The sequence below is a fragment of the Lissotriton helveticus genome, chromosome 10 (genome assembly GCF_964261635.1).
Source record: "Lissotriton helveticus chromosome 10, aLisHel1.1, whole genome shotgun sequence".
Lineage (NCBI taxonomy): Eukaryota > Metazoa > Chordata > Amphibia > Caudata > Salamandridae > Lissotriton > Lissotriton helveticus.
The window spans coordinates 603,686,733-603,699,230 of record NC_136071.1 but is presented as its reverse complement, the minus strand read 5'-3'; the positions used below and the strand labels follow the sequence as shown (position 1 = coordinate 603,699,230).

Genomic DNA, 12,498 nt, shown 5'->3' with positions numbered 1-12,498 from the left:
TGCCATTGCAGGATGTGTGTCTTGTTGCAGACAAAAGTGAAAACACAGCATGGAGCACATCGCTGTGTGCCATGCCCACAGACACTGCATACTGTACTAAGTTACCCCCTACCCTACAGGAGGTCGTACAGCCCTAAGCCAGGGTGCACTGTAATACATGTGGACATAGCATGAGCAGATATGCCCCTGTGCTGACCAGTTCCATTACTGGCAGTACAAGTGACCTGAGAAGCTATTTTAAGTACATTCGATAGACACTGGTGAAAACTGGTCCCCCAAGCTACATGATGGATTCACTGAAACCAGGGATGTTTTTGTATCAAACATCTTGTATTAATAAGCCCTCATTGATTCCAGTGTTTCATTAATTACAATATGCACCTATAGGGCACCTTAGAGGTGCCCCCTGAAAACCTGCCAATTCCTGGTGTGCTCATGGATTGGTTGTAGCTAGCCTGCCACCCCAGATGAGTTTCTGACCCCCAGGGGCGAGGGACTTTTCTCTCACCCCATCAGGATCAAAGCCTACTCAGGCACAGGGTGTTTACACCCCCTCCCACAGGATGACCTGGGAATTAGCATGTCAAGGCAGAGAGCTTCGCAGAGCCCACCGCCTTTAGTATGCGAATCTGGTTTCCCTCACAGGAAAGGATTGACCAGGACCCATTTGGTGCCTGGACAAGGCGGGAAGATAAGTAGTCAGAGAGGGGTGTTCCCCTTCATGCTAGTTCTACACCTAAGGTGGGCTACCTGAAGTGAAGACGAAATATCAAAGTCTGCCATCTTGGTGATGGCAAACTTAGGACTTGTCCTGTAGCTGCTGTGTCTCCAAAGCCTAGGAGACCTGCCAGCACACTATAAACCAGGAACTACAATGGAGCAGTGGAGTGTTTTCCTTGTATCCTGCAGGCACCCAAAGAGACCCGAGAAGACACTGGACTGCCAAAAACTCCACACCTGAAAGCACCACTACCACCTATCCCAAGCTGAAGTGGCCAACGTTGCAAGCCTGGCCCACAAGAGACAAATCCCTCCGCGGACTTGCCCACTGTGGACTTACTGAGGCCGCCTGCAGCATCTGTTTGCAGGCCCCAATGACCGCTAGGGCTCCTGGTAATAAAAGGCCAATGCCTAAAGACACCTCTGTACGAGTCACCTCTGGGCCCACGGAGAAGAGGCCCAAAGGTGTCACAACGTCCCTTAGCATTATGAGGTCTGAAGCCCTCAGTTGCTTCAACCCGACCGGCCTCCCAGTCCAAACTTGCAGCCTCTTTACATGAAGACCGATCCCCGTAGACTAACATTGGACACCAGACGCTGTATTGCACATCTGCACCGGACCACCCTAGTGCCGCCCGGTGTGACCTCTTGGTGCTGCCTTGGGCCTTGCCCAATACTCACCTTAAGTCCAGGAGATTGGTCTCAATAGTTGCTCTACTCTACCTGTATGCCATATTTGTTTTTTCCTCCTATAGGAAAACATTGCAGCCCATGAAAACCTAAAGTATTTCTATATCTAGACCTACTTACCTGATCGTATTAATTGAGGTGCCTAAATATATATATAAAGATATGTGTATTTTTATAGATTGGTGTGGACCTCCTTGTTGAGTCGAGTACCATTATTATTAACTATGCCTGTATTTCCAAATGTCTAACACTCCTATGATAAGCCTAAGGCTGCTCGCCCACACTACAAGAGCACCTTGGGATTGCTAGAGCAAGACCTTGATCACTCATGAGGGAATACCTGGGCTATTTGCAAACTATACCTCTTTTTGGTATACTATATAAAGAACCCACTTCCTACAGGGGAAAGCCTTGTCGCGTATCAAAGGTGCCAGAGGCCTTTGAAGCCTCCTGCAGTGATATGCTGAATACTTAGCCAACCAGCTTGGAGGAGGTGACAACACCTCCCACCGGATCAGGCACTATTTCTGCCCCCAGAGCCTGCAGGGGATCAAAAACCTGTCTGTGGTGGCAGGCTGGTCTACAGCAGTCAGCCGGTACACTAGAGATTGGTAGGTTTTCAGGGGGCACCCACAAGATGCCATCTAGGTGCATGTATTAATAAATCCATCACATGAATCAGCGTTGGCTTATTAATACGAGCTGTTTGATACCAAACATCTTTCATTTCAGTGAAGCCATCATGTAGCTGGGGAACTCTTAATCACCAGTGCCCAGTACATATACTCAAGATGGCTTCCCTGTTCACTGTCAATGTCCACGAATTGACCCATGCAGATTATTGGACAGGGGCATATCTGCTCATGCAGATAGGTCCTTACATGCGATCATCCGAGGCACAACTTGTAAATGTCCCACAGGTAAGAGAAAGCCAATTGGGGCGGCAGATGAATTACTGTCAATGCGGCTAAATCATGGAATGCTCTACCACTAGCCCTTAGAATTATGACCACTCTTTTGCCATTTAGGAAAGCACTAAAAACATGGCTGTTTGCTAAATGTCCTGGTGTCCTCCCCCCCTCCCCTCCTCCCCCCCTCAGCAGGTCTTCACATAGCGCCAGGAAACCCTCGGGTATCAGTTCGCGCTCTATAAGCTCACATAACATTAACATTACATGTAATATAATGCACCCTGCCTTAGGGCTATTAGGCCTGTGGTAGTGGTGACTTATCTATATTACTTGCAGTGTCTGCAGACATGGCACACAGGAGGTATGCCGTATTGTGTCTTCACTTTTCTCTACACCAGTTCACACAGACTGCAATGGCAGTTTGCATGAGTGTGGTGAGGGGTACCAAAGGGTGGCCCGATACATGCTACACCCCTTAGGGACCCGTTTAGTCTCCCTGCCCTAGTGTGAGAAAGTGCCTCTTTTGCATGGTTAGCCTCCCACCTTATGCCTGGTTTTGATGCGGTTTCAAATGTAGTGCATAGGGTTCCTGCCAATCAGGTCCCCTGTGCCAGTGATTCTTCCCTTCAACAAATCCCCAATGGGTACGGTACTTCTACCTCATTGTAGGTTCCTAGTATATCGTTGCCTGGGGCCTAGGAGCCGAAGAGGTACATGGACTGGGAGCTCGACAACTAGAGTTCCACGGCACCATGATGGCTCGACTGAACACTCGTGTGTTTGGTACTATACTACTCCTTACAATACATCCACACTGATGCCAGTGTGGGATGTATTGTACCATGTGCTCAGGTTTTCAAGGGGCATCTCTGAGGTGCCCTCTATCAACCCTGCTGTTGTCTCTGCCCGGCTGTATGCAGCCAGCCAGCTACCACCAGACATGTTTTTGGACCCCTGGGTAGAGAGCCCCTGCTCTCTGGGACCAGAAACAATGCACATCTTGGGCAGAGGTGTCAAACCTCCTCCCCCAAGATGGGCCAGTGCTCAAAGAGGGAAGCTTCAAAGACCTGCCGCCTTTGTAATGCCTCTGCTGCTAGCAGCAAGTAGCAGCCCCTGGTTTACATCCATCCCCACTTTGGGTGGGAAAACCGGCTGCAAAAATTCAAAAGAATAGGTGGTGGGCCTACCTCTGCCAACCCCACCCCTAAGGTGGGGAAGGCGAGGTGAAGCACAACTTTTAGTCCCCGCAATCTTCAAGATGGGGGATTCCTCCAATCAGGGCTCGCTCTGTGTCTCCCTCCGGCAGGAAGGGGGCATAATCTAGGGTGTAGTCACCTCCGGTAAGGTGCCCATGGGCTATATCTGCTACTCCTCTAAAACACCTCCTAAATGTAGTATTTAGGTGGCTCCCCCAGACCTAGAAACTAGACGACCCTGCAGAGAAGAATGAAGACGACAACTACCTTGGCCCCAGCCCTACCGGCCGGTCGCCAGCTTCTGTGAACCTGCAACCTGTCTAGCAGCCAGCAACCTCTGAAATCCCCTGGAGGACTGCTGCCTTCGGAAAAGACTCATGGACAGCGGACCTGTACTGAAGAGACCTTCTCCTAAGACTCCGGATCCAGGCGGATGCACATCTCCTGCCCACTCTGCACCAGACACCCAAGGCCCGAGTCTGAGTGGCTCACCTGTGCAGTGAATTCTCCCCTGCGATCCTGACCTCGTGTCCAGGATTGGCTGACGTCTCCTGCATTCCACGACAGCGCCTGTAGTGTGAATCCAGAGCCTCACCGTGACTGGCTCCGGTAAGAAGACTCCGAAGTCGAAAGGCACCCCTGCATCCAAAGCGCATGGGCCATAGTGAGCTGAACCAACGGTGCCGCTATGACCATCTACATCCCAACTTACCTCTTCTGTCGTTGTTCTTCCTCTTGCAACCCCCGATGCCATACCTGCAGCCTCTTTGACGTCAGAATGCTCATTGAAAAGCATTGGGCTCCCAATGTCGAATTTGCACCGGCACCCAGCCTCCCCTGTGCCTCTGTATGTTTGGTGCTGCTTTGTGCTCCCCATGCTTAACCTAACCCCCAAAGCTTGGCCCATGCAACCAATCTACTTACCTGCAAGCAGTGTGGCTCCAGGCACTGCCTACCTCCATTGGAAAACATTAGGTCAAACTCCGATTTTTTACCTCTGCACCCAGTCACCCTGTGCCACTGGTGGTGCAGTTTTGGTATTTACCAGACCACTGGCCCCTGCTGACTTTTGGCTCTGAAGACTAAGATTGCAAGTTACATACTTAACAGCAATATTGTTTCCCCCATAGGATAACATTGGACTGTGTGAAAAATGTTCTAAGTGTCGGTTTTTCAAAGGGAAAAGTATTTATAATTAAAAACGTACTTACCTGATTACGAAGAGCTTTGTATTAAAATAAAATACAAACAAATTATGTTTTTCTAAAATAGGTTTGGATCTCCTTCTTGAGGTGTGTGTCCATTATTGATCACTGTTGTGCAATAAATGTCTTACTGTCTGTGTTAGGCCTAAGTACTCGCCCACACTACCACTAATATGGCACTTTGGGTTTTACATTAGGCCCTCTACACTTTTGGGGAACCCTGGACTCTTTGCACAGTATTACCACCTAGTGGCAATATCATATACAGAGCCAGCTTCCTACACCTAGGTACCAGGAGTACCATTTACTACAGACGTTGCTAAAGATATTGCCAATGGAAGGGGGGGGGGCACGATTGTACAATTTTAGGAAAACAGATCTGGCACTGCGGACCTGAATAGAAGGAAGCCAGTGCACTTCTGTCAAAATTGCATCAAATACAAGGCAATGGGGGGGGGGCTTCCTACACAACCCCTCACCCCCCTCAACCTGAATAATCTAGAGGTTTAAGAATGGGTCCTGGTCACATTGCTTCTTTCAGGATGTCAATAGTATTTTGACAGCTCACTGTCTCAAGTTTATCTTCTTTGGCATTTTCTTGGTGGTAAGTTCTGTGAGGGGTGTCACAATGGTGCCATAGCCCTTCACAAACCTCCTTTAGTACCCAGTCAAGCCAAGGAATGCCCTGACTTGAGCTCAGGTTGTCTGCCTAATTTACATTGCCTATAGATACCGATTCTTAAGACCAATCCTTAAATAGAGACCTTTTAACTCGCATCTTGACGGCCTGACTTTTTTGCAGCACTTAAGAGTCCCCAGTGATCTGTTTAGCTGTATTAAATTTTATATTTCAGGCCCTGAAACTGAGAAAATGGTACCCATCATGAAGTTAAATTGGCGTTGTGAGGTCTCATGATTTGTTTTGATCTGATGTTTAATTGTATTTTTACTGTTCTTTTATTATATATTGCTGAGCCAGAGAAACAGGGTTGTATTATAAATGTATACTGGCGATGTGATATTTTATTATTTTAACTGATATTTAATAGTATGTCTTCAGTTTTTATACTCCGCTGTATATAAATTGTCTTTTCTCTAAGTTTCTATGGTCACATATTCAACCAAATAAAGTTTTAATGATTGAATCGGAGTTGTTGGATCTTCCAGTCCAGAATTTATGGATCTTAAGCTGTACATTTTGAATTTGCCCTCCACCTATAAGGTGGCCCAAGTATACAATCTTGCCCTGCCCTGTCTGGCACTTACTTGCATTAATAGTGCGGCCTGAAGCTTGCAGATCCTTCAAGACCTTCCCAAGGTGGATTAGGGGATCCTGCCAAGTGGAACTATAGGCAGCAATATTGTTCCGATATGCTGCACTAATAGTCTCCAACACAGCAAGTACCTTATTCATCAACCTTTGGAATCTGGCTGGGGAATTATTTAATCCAAAGTACATAACAGTGAACTGATAATGCCCATCTGGGGTCGAGCATGCCGACTTCTTTTTTGCTCCGAGGGTCAGACTAATATGCCAGTACCCTGATGTCAAATCAAAAGTACTGAGAAATGTGGCTTGCCCCATCCTGTCAATTAACTCATCAGTTCTAGGAATTGGGTGTGCATCTGTCTTGGTTACTGCACTGAGGCCCCTATAGTCCACACAAAACCTCAGCTTTGGTTTTCAACCCTTCAAATGATATTTTGGGACTAACACAACTGGGCTGGCCTATGGGGTCTCAGAGGGTTCAAAGACTCACAATTCCAGCATCTTGCTGACTACAGCTGTGTTGGTCTCCTTAACTTGGTTAGACTGTCCTTATATTTTGTTTTTGACAGGTGTGCTGTCCACATCATGGGTACACCAGGTTTTCCGACCAGGGGTCAGGGAGAAGAGCTCAGCATACTGCTCCAGACATGCCTGTAGTCAGCCTGCTGTTGGGCAGAAATGGTGTCTGAAAAGACAACTCTGTCTATTGACCTACCTTTTGGGTGTAGGAGAGGTGGTCAGGGTGAGGTTCTCGCTCTACTTGCTGATCCTCATTAGTGACCATCTGTGTGAAAGTGCCATCTTTCTTGCATGGTATGACCCCCACTTTTTGCTGAATTGCTGATGTACTTTGACTGAGTGTGCCCTGGGCTCCTGCCAATCAGGTGCCCAGGGCCTGTGTTCCTTCCCTAAAACTGTACCCTGACACATACTGCAATGCAGGCTGAGTGTCTTGGTGCAGAACCAAACAAAGAGTCGACATGGCACACAGCCCTGTGTGCCATGCCCACAATACACTTCCCTGGCATACCTCAGTCACCCATCTAGCTGGGTGCCCTATGCCAGCGGTGTGGGTAAAGGTGCATGAGCCCTGTACCCCTACAGTACCCAGGTCAATAACTGGGCACTGTAAGTGCAGTGCTGCTATTAAGAGTATATGGTGCTTGGAGGTCGTCCTCACGAACTCCACAGCACCATGATGGCTACGCTGAAGACTGAGAAGTTTGGTATCAAACTTCTCAGCACATTAAATCCACACTGATGCCAGTGTGGGATTTTATGTACAATGCATGCCAGAGGGCAACTTAGAGTTGCCCCCTGAAACTAACCCACAAACCGCGTCCTGACTGAGAGGCTGCTTAGGCTGCCACTCAGCAGACATGTTGCTGGACCCCTGGGTAGAGAGCCATCCGCTCTCGTGGGCCTGCAACAATGCACATCCTGGGGCGAGGTGCTAAGCCTCCTCCCCCAGGATGGGCAGCAGAAGCATCAAAGGCATGCCACCTTTGTGAGCTTCTCCAGGTCACTTGCTGTACTCAGCAACTGGCCCCCACCGGTTCTGACCCCCACTCTGGCGGGAAGGCCGGCGGGAAAAACAAAGTGAGGAAAGGGGGTGTGCCAGCCTCTGCCAACCCCACCCCTCAGGTGGGGAAGGCGAGGTGAAACTCAACTCCGGGCTCTCGCCATCTTGAGGATGGGGAGCCCTACCCAATCAGGGCTAGGCTCCTGCCTCCCTCCCTCTAGAGAGTGGCAGGATAGGGGGTGCACTCACCCCAGGAAAGGGACCCATTGGTCCCTGTCCTCTGCCTACCGGTAACACCCCAAAAGTTAGTATTAAGGGGCACCTTGAACCTTCCTTCCTCAGATCCCGATTCCGAAACTACAAAGAAGAACAAGAAGAAAGAAGACCTGCCGTGCAGCTGCTAACAAGGACGACACCAACTGACTTGGCCCCAGCCCTACCGGCCTGTCGACCCTCGAACCTGCTCCTGCTAAATCCGGGTGTCTCCTGAGGTCAGCAACCTCGAAAACCCCGAAGGACAGGACTGCCTTGCTCATCCAAAGACTAGGACTCCCACAAGCAGTGGTTCTGCTTAAACAGCAACAACCCATGGTGCCAGCCAGGAACCGTGAATCCAGCACACTCTGCACCCGCCGAGCCCAGGCTGTGCCTGAGTGAACCAAGACCACGAGGACATCCCCCCGGCGACTGTGACCAAGAATCCAGAACTCAAGGACCCTCCTCGACGCTCCTGACGACGCCTGCAGCCTCACAACAAGGGACCCCTCTAACCGCGACCAGCAGAGGGTAAGAATTCCCGACACCAAAAGACACCCCCGGCGCCCCACGGCCCCCTGTGCCCAACTCCTGGGTGTCTACCTACAGCTTCCCAACTTACCTCTCGAAGTGGTGGTCGCACCTGAAGAATCTCCGTCCCCGAGCTTGCAGCATTTGTTCGTCTTGCACCTTTCCCACTGAAATCCATTGGGCACCCGACAGCCCAAAAGCACGCTGCACCCAGCCTCGCAAGTGCCACTGGAAGTGCAGCAACTGTTCTATTCTACTTCCCCACTTGCCCTGTGTAAGTGACCCGGAGCTCAGCTCCCACAGCCGCATGGTCTGCCTGCTAGCAGCCACCAACCAAAGGCCCCCTACCCGCCATAGGCTAACATTGGGCCTACTCTCTCTGCACCCGGCTGCCCCTGTGCCACTGAGGGTGTAACTACATTACCTACCTGAACCTGGGAGACCCCCGAGTCTAACCCCAGAACCTTAACTCTGCCAGTCGAACACTTATCTGAAAACCGATAACCTACATTTTCCCCATAGGGTAACATTGACTGGTTTTCACTTGGAAATTCTTCTAAGTGTCGAGTTTTGAAACTTTGAAATATTCACTAAAAATCATCCGATCAACGAAAACGAAATTCCTCACCTGTTCCCAGGAGAGATCCCAGTGCTGAATCTTTGTGCCCAGCACTGGCCTTAAAAAGTAATTACAACTGTGATTTTCCAATAACCTGATTTTTCTCCATAGGATAACATTGGCTGGTTTTTGCCAGAAATTCTTCTAAGTGTTGATTTTTAAAACATAAATATTCCTTAAAAATCGTCTGTGTAACAAAAACGATTTCTTTCAACTGTTTACAGGAGATGCACCAGGGCTGAATCCAGAATCCAGCCCTGAGTAAGAAAATCCTACGTAAAGTAACTGGTATTGCATTTTACTTAAAATTCCCATTGAGCTAAGTTATAATTGATTTTAACTTGTGTTGCATATTGAAACAACTGTAGCTATTGCATTGAAAAGTCTATTGCTATTTGAAAGTATTCAACTGTAGCATCTCATTCTTAGAAAGTATTTTTATACTTATTTGTGGTTCTAAAATAAAACATCAATATATTTTTATATACAAAACAATTGACCTAGAGTTTAGTTCTTGAGTGTGTGAGACCATTTGCTGACTGAGGGTGTACAACAAATGCTTTACACTGTCCTATGATACTGCCTTACTGCTAGACCAAGCTACCACTTTAGAGAGTAAGGTTATACCTAACTTTAACCTCTGCCAAACCTCTGGAGACTGTGGACTCTGTGCACACTGTACCTTAGTTTAGTGCAGTATATACAAAGCCACTTTCTTACACCATCAGCATGGCCACATCAACTCTGTCATAGAAAGGCTTCAGGCGGTTGGCATGTATGACCCTTTGAGGGCTCCTTCAAGTGCCTACGTCAACCAGATAGGTGACCTCACCTTTCCTCTCAAGGACAGAGTAGGGGCCACTCCACTTGTACTGGAGGCCACCAGGGGCCACAAGATCCAAAATGCATTCCTTCTGCCCTGGTTGGAACTACACCAGTGCAGCCTTTTGGTCCTACCAAAGCTTCTGGAGCTTTTGGCAGGCTTCAAGGTTTTTGGATGCTTTACCTCAGCCAATCTTGAATGTAGGCCAAGCACATAGTCCACCAATGAGAGTAAAAACTATCTGTATTGCGGAGGCACTAACCCTCTTCTAGTGGCCCCAGGCCTGGGGTATTTGGCCTTCGTATTCAGGAGTCCCTCTTCCCATAAATGTCCTGTTCCTGTGCAGAAGCTTACCATCTCAGGCTTTCAAGCCTAGTACAGGTCCTCTGTCCTTGGTACAACTCTCCGTAGATGGTCCCCCTGGGCCTAGGAGCTCTGCTGTGTAAGGCCCAAGATCATTAGACTCAGTTCCATTTGAGGCCAACAGGTTTTCTCCCTGAGGAGAGGGGACTTGAGCATGTGGCTGTATAAAAGTAGGTTTGCTAGACTTTTTACCTTTCCTCTTGCAGGGTTGGGTCATTATTTCAGACTCCAACTTCTCTTTTTCACCCTCGGCTTTGCTCTGTGCTCAGGTCTTTATGCACACCCATTCACAGCCTACCAGCATGGCTACATGGGACTCCAGATCATTCCTTAGCAGACATTCAACAGGAACTGCAGAGGACACAACCACCTTCTTTTGGCCAATAACCCCTCCTAACTCCAAGGACACGGAATGAACCTAGTTCACGCACTGGTGACTGGATACGTTTGTTCACCCAGGTTCTGTTCTGGATATACCAGTTTTTTAGTCACCATGTGACACTTGCACCTGTATCTCTCAGAGCTTCTACTCGGATCCCATTAATCACAGGCTGCAGTCTGCATTTTTGCATGTTAGTGGGCCAGATATTCAGGGCAGCTACATCCACCCCAGCCCCAGAGACTATGGTAGCTTCTGTGTGCTTTCTGACCTGGTCAAGGCACACTAAGGATCCAATCTGGAGACCAGCAGTAGCTGGAGAAGCACTAGAGGAATTATTTTTGGGACAGATAGGTTCTCTAGTTTGGTGCTCATTGGCTTTGAAGCACCAAGACTTTTTGGGGTCCTAGCTTTTAGCCTGGTACCCTTTCTTGGTCTGTGTATTGTCATGGGGTCCACCCTCCTAAACAAGTTTTTGGAGGCCTTTAGAGGACTCTTTGTTTTTATCTTTAGGTTTCCCAATATCTTTCTCTTGGGGCAATTAGCAACCCCTTTCTTTTGGTCACCCCCTCCATGAGACTGTTTGGACACCCTATTCTTGTCCCAGTTGACAGCCTTCTTTCCTAATCTTGGGGAGAGACTAGACGTAGGCCTACAAAGTATTGATGTAATTTTTAAGTAGGAAAATGCTACTTACCAGTATGCATCTGTTCTTGGCATGTAGAGCTGCAGATTCACATACTATGCATAGATCGCCTTCTGGTGTTGGGCCCGGATGTTTGCAGGTTGTTATTGTCTTGGAAAGTCTTTGGAAGTCACGAGATAGGTGAATGTGACTCCTCCTTTGGGCAATAGTGCGCATGGTCATCAACTCCATCTTCAGATTGTTTTTTCGCCAAGAAGGGAAATTATGGAGTTTTGTTAGAACAGAAAGATGTCCATGTATGTTGTATCTAAATAAGATAAAACTTGAACAGATAAAGGTAGGCATGTGGCGTGTGTGAATCTGCAGCTCTACATGCCGAGAACAGATGCATACTGGTAAGTAGCATTTTCCGTTCGAGGCATATGAGCTGCAGATCACACACTATGCATAGATTGCATAGCAGTACTGTCCCTTTAGCGGTGACCACAAGTATCTGTTGCAGTAGTTTGAAATAGTGTTTTGAGTACAGCCTGGCCCACACTAGCTTGTTGTTTTGCTTGCACGTCTACACAATAGTGTTTTGTGAATGTGTGCGGTGTAGACCATGTAGCTGCTTTGCAGATATCATCTAAGGAAATGTTTCCTAAAAATGCCATGGAAGCCCCTATTTTGCGAGTGGAATGACCTTTAGGGGGAATACAAAGTGTACGTTTTGCTTTGTGATAGCAAATTTGTATACATTTGATAATCCACCTTGCAATTCCAGACTTTGATATGGGATTACCTTTATGTGGTGGTGAAAAGGAAACAAAAAGCTGTTTTGTTTTACGAAAAGGTTTTGTTCTTCAATGTAGTAAAGAAGTGCTCTTTTTATGTCTAAAGTATGGAGAGCTCTTTCTGCTAGTGTTTGTGGTTGCGAGAAGAAGACTGGCAACTCTACAGATTGGTTGAGATAGAAGGGAGTAATCACCTTTGGAAGGAATTTAGGGTTTGTTCTGAGAACCACTTTGTTATAATGGAGTTGTAAAAATGGTTCTTGAATAGTTAGTGCCTGTAGCTCACGGACTCTTCTGAGATATGTGATAGCTACAAGGATAGCAACTTTCCATGTAAGAAATTGTAGCTCACATTTATGTAGAGGTTCAAATGGAGGACCCATTAACCTAGTGAGGACGAGGTTTAGATTCCATACTGGAGAGGGTGGCACCCTGGGAGGAATTATCCTTTTGAGGCATTCCATAAATGCTTTAATGGCAGGTACTCTGACTAATGAGAGATGTTGTCTATTTTGCAGGTAGGCTGCTATGGCAGCGAGATGTAACCTGATTGATGTGTAAGCTAGATTACACTTTTGAAGATGTAGTAGGT

At 47.7% G+C, this 12,498-nt stretch overlaps 1 protein-coding gene across 1 annotated transcript in view; it reads right to left on the bottom strand.

Annotated features, from left to right (window-relative positions):
* TRAP1 (TNF receptor associated protein 1) overlaps positions 1 to 12,498 on the bottom strand; it is a 195,884-nt gene that overhangs the window by 46,917 nt on the left and 136,469 nt on the right. The window lies entirely within an intron of this gene.